The 4,769-nt window shown below is 50.8% G+C and overlaps 1 protein-coding gene across 3 annotated transcripts in view; it reads right to left on the bottom strand.

Moving 5' to 3' along the window:
- The window catches only part of LATS1 (large tumor suppressor kinase 1), a 61,770-nt gene extending 60,385 nt beyond the window's left edge, over positions 1-1,385 (bottom strand). For all 3 annotated transcript variants that reach the window (XM_070073424.1, XM_002722434.5, XM_070073425.1), the window contains exon 1: positions 1,247-1,385. The gene's annotated coding sequence lies outside the window, so the exon portion shown is untranslated. The remainder of the gene's footprint in view (positions 1-1,246) is intronic.
- Between the last annotated feature and the right edge of the window lie 3,384 nt (positions 1,386-4,769).

Here is a 4,769-nt window from a genome sequence, read left to right as displayed (position 1 = left end):
ATATAAAATCACAAAGACTAACAGTAAAAACAAAAGAACTCAACTGTAGAATGAAAGTCAGTTATCATTCATAAAAAATGTAGAAGCATTTTTTCTTTATTTTTGGAGAAAGGCACAGCACATTCAATCTATATTCACAAAAACAATGTGTCTTTCCCAGCATGGGCCATGATCCAGTTTCTTGCAGGAGCAAAGTGTCACAGGAACACAATGCTACTTCTTTTACTGTAAAATCAACCGAATTCCTCCAGTGCCCTGGGGAATCAACTAGCCCACTTTATCTGTCCGTCAATTATTTCACGGAAAGAGAAAACCTCAGCTAAAACAATCACAAGCAGAGAACATCCATCCATTCCAATCGTAATGTACTATCTTTTCTTCTTTGGCAAAAACAAAACAAAACAAAAAAACTTCTAACCGTCAGTAAATAGTTCACCAAGGTCTGAGAGATGTCATGATCCCGAGCAGTCAAATGCATTTCTACCGCAGTGATATAATAGTATTTGCGTGTGAAACAAAACTTACTGCTCATCAGACTTACGAATGACTTCCAGACAATGATCTGTATTTTAAAGTCGTATAATACGAGTAGACAGACATTAAGCTTTATTCGCTCGGTAAATGACTTTCAGTTGGACAAGTCAGAGTGAGTTATTAAATCAAGTCACCTCCGAGCCACAAGTTCTGTTTCACATTATAATGCACAATGTTACCTTGTCTTTCTCGTATTTACGCGCACATCTACTCCAGAAAGACTCCTCCATTTCTCCCACCACTTCCAGCTGCGAACCTAACATCACAGCGGACGGGGAAGAGATTCGGGGGCCCTCGGGGGTCCAAAGGGCCGTGGCTCTGTAACTGCAGTTTTCCCTCGGAACCACCCTTCGCCTCTGCTCCCCTCCTGGACACCGCTGGCTCGCAGGCGTCAGAGACGGCGGGGGAAGAAGGCAGTGGACGCAAGGCCGCCGCAAGGCCGGCTCTTCCCCGTCTAACCCACCCGAAAAGCCCGGGGCTCTGCCTGCAGCACCGGGCGCGGCCAACCCTCGCTTCCCCAGGGCAGGGCTCGGCGCAGGTCCACGCAACCAGCCACGCCAGGCCCGAACCGGGCCGGCTCAGCCCGGCGCCCGCAGCAGCCTCTGGACCCCCGCCAGCGGGGATGGGCGTGGGCCCCGGCGGCCACCGCCTCGCCGACTCCGGCTCCGGAGGAGAGAGTGAGCCCCACCCGCTACGCCAGCCCCGGACCTACCTGCAGGGGAAGCGGGGCTCCTGGACAGCGGCTACGGGCCTGAGGGCGGGCGCCGACGCGGCCGGAGCCCGGCCCAGGGACCCCAGGTGTCCCCGGTGGGGCAGGAGGGGCAGAGACGCCAGGGGGCTGCCGCGGGCCAGCGCGGCCTGTCGCAGGGGTCGCGGGGACCTGGCTCTCCCCTTAGCACCAGGCCACCGCCGCCGCCATTTTGCCTTCCACTCTGTGTCGCCGCCGCCGCACTCCGCGGCAGGTTTCCCGGATGTGGGCATTTCCCGGCGTCGCTTGCGCGGGGGCCGAGGACTGGGGGCTTCTGGCCGTCCGGCCGCCGGGAGCGAGCGTCCGGCCTGGGGCCTCCGTGCCACGGCCGGTGGCCCGCTGCCTCGAGCGACGGTGAACGGCGCCCCACGACGCTCGCGCGTGCCGCCGCAGGGCTGGCGAGTCCGCGGTCGTGGGAGCGGGCCCTCCCCCGCCCGAGCCCACTCGGTGTGTTCTGTGCCCGCCTTTGCCCGACGGGGAGAGCCTGCGACGCGCGGCCACCACGAGGGACTTGACTCTCCGGAGGGAACCCTGAAACTTCGCCGTGGACGTCGGCATTGGCGATCCGCAGGGCTTTGAAATGAAGTTTTTGTTCTTCCCGGCACAGTTTCCCCGAGCAAGCCCGTGAGCTGGCAGCGTGTGCATTTTCCGAACCAGCGCGAATTGAGCTTTATCTGTCAGATCCGTAGACGCTAGGAACGACGGTGATGGGTCGGGAAGGGGTTTTTATCTCTTGCTAAATCGAATTAGAAATCAAGGCTGGGGTCCCTGGGTGTGTGGTGTTGGCAGGTACCATCCACTCTGTAAAGATCGCCTTTGCCAATTTTGCCTCTAGCATGGATATGTATTTTCACGTAGCTCCTAATCACTATCTTACTGAAGACTATCACAGTGAAAAACATTAAGCACTTTTCTGATGTGTTTGCTTGCTGCTGTACCCACAAGTTAAAAAGTGGAAACGTTTTTTAAAAATCATTCAGCTGGGACTCATCCCCCCCCCCCCCTTTTAAGATTTATTTATTTATTTGAAAGGCAGAATTAGAGAGGCAGAGAAAGAGGTCTTCCATCTGCTGGTTCATTCCCCAGATGGCCCCAGCGGCCGGAGCTGGGCTGATCAGGAGCCAGGAGCTTCTTCCAGGTCTCCCTCGTGGGTGCAGGGGCCCAAGGACTTGGGCCATCTTCTGCAGCTTCCTCAGGCCATAGCAGAGAGCTGGATTGGAAGAGGAGCAGCCAGGGCTTGAACCAGGACCCATATGTGGATGCCTGCACTGCAGGCGGCGGCTCTACCAGCTAAGCCACAGCGTCGGCCCTGAGAACATACTTTAAAAAGCTCACGTTCCGAAAACATTTGATTGAAAATGTGTTTTCCAGGAGCACAGGTCTTACTTTGTTCAGCTGGAAGACTAAGGAACCTATGGGATTCCTTTCAGACCTAAAATTATGTGAATTACAGGAATTTAATGTGGTCTTAGGCCTGCTCACCCTGTCCAGAAGGACTGTGTATCTTGAAGAACCATAGCCACAGAATCTTGTCACCTCTGTCACCAACCCCAGGAATTTCTTAAGTGAAGCATTGTGGTCAGTGCCCCTAAACTCTTTAGGAAATTGCAGGATAATTCAAGGAGCTCAATGAATTGCTCTAAGTAGGTCTAGAAGTTTTTCTCCTGTGAGGTGAGGCTGGGGAGAAAAATAGGGGAAGGAGAGAAGGCATGATCAGGAGAGAACCGATGCCCCGCTGGGGCTCAGCAGCCATGCCGATGGAAGGCCTGGGGCGCGCTTGCTGTGGGTGGCGGTTGTCCAAGAGTGCCAACTCCTCCCGTTGCTTTCCAAGGACTTTGCATCATTGCTGCGATGAAAAACCTCTGGTCCAACTTCAGCTCACTTTTCAGTGCTTCATAGAAGAGGGTTTTTTGGTTGCATTTTCCTTTTAGCAATAGACATAAGGCCAAATTTAATTTTTGGTGACTAGGGAGGAAAAGAGGCGGCACACAAGTCTAGAGACCAATGTGGCCCAGTAAGTCTCCCCACACCCTAAAATTCATACCATCTCAGGGGAAGACAACACTTAAGTTGTGGGAGTTTTCTCGACCTCCTTGAGGGAGGACCCTAATAATTTAGGACTCTGCATAGACTTCTCCCCCATTTATTTAAATACTTACATCAGCAGGGACTCACGGCTACTTCTTTTATGTTCAGGTATGTTATTTGTTGCTCAAATTGTTCTGGTTTAGGCTACTGAGAGCTCTTTCAGCTGGACCTCTGTATTGCTTTAACATATTCCACTCATTGTACTTTATCATTTATATATTTATTTTTAGAACTTATTTACTTTCTGACACTATGGAATGTTCCAAGCTATCATTATTTAAAAACTATTTATGTGAAAGGCAAAGCAAGAGAGAGAAAGAGAGATCTTCAACTTGCTGGTTCACTCCCCCAAATGGCCACAGTGGACAGAGCTGAGCCTGGGAGTCTGGAATTCCATCTTACGTGGGTGCAGGGGCCCAAGCCCTAGGTCCTCTGCTGCCTTCCCAGGTGCATTAGCAGGAAGCTGAACCAGGAGCAGTCTCCAGGACTTGAACCTGTACTCTGATATGAGATGCTGGCATCCCAGACAGCAGTAAGCTAAGACCCAATGTGCCTTGTATATTTCCTGCCTATATTATAATCAGCATTTTTCCAAGGAGCTCATTTTTTTGGAGAATTTTGTTGGAGAATGGTATTAGAAATCAAACCCAGTACCATTACTTTTAGGACTTCTCTGGCTAGGAGAGTTTTAAATTTATTTATTCCATAACTTTCAGAGGTCAAAACTAATTTTTGATTTGTTGCAGCTACCATTTTTATAGTCTAGTGTTAATTGCAGCTTAGATTCATACATCCAAGGCCTATACAAACATTCTTTTGACAGGTAATACATTTATGATGGCTGTGTGTTAGGCTGGTCTGTCAGCTGTTGTCTCCCTGAATACACTCATGACAGGTTAGAATTGAACATTAGTTTATTTTTAATTAATTAAATATTTTTACCTGATCAGACAGCTTCTAGTTATTTTACTTCTTCCACACTCCATGTGGTTTCTTGCTCTGTATAGCTCTAATGGAGGTAAATGTTAATGGGAATAGTTTCCATGTAAGTTGACTATTAAGACCTAGTTGTCCTTGCAGCGCCGGCACACCGGGTTCCAGTCGCAGTCGGGGCGCCAGATTCTGTCCCGGTTGCCCCTCTTCCAGGCTAGCTCTCTGCTGTGGCCAGGGAGTGCAGTGGAGGATGGCCCAAGTGCTTGGGCCCTGCACCCCATGGGTGACCAGAATAAGTACCTGGCTCCTGCCTTTGGATCAGCGCGGTGCGCCGGCCGCAGCACACCAGCCGCGGCGGCCATTGGAGGGTGAACCAACAGCAAAAAGGAAGACCTTTCTCTCTCTCTCTCTCTCACTGTCCACTCTGCCTGTCAAAAAAAAAAAAAAAAAAAAAAAAGACCTAGTT

Source organism: Oryctolagus cuniculus, chromosome 5 (genome assembly GCF_964237555.1).
Source record: "Oryctolagus cuniculus chromosome 5, mOryCun1.1, whole genome shotgun sequence".
In the NCBI taxonomy this organism is placed as follows: Eukaryota; Metazoa; Chordata; class Mammalia; order Lagomorpha; family Leporidae; genus Oryctolagus; species Oryctolagus cuniculus.
The sequence above is the reverse complement of the archived record's forward strand: the minus strand, read 5'-3'. Positions and strand labels throughout refer to the sequence as shown.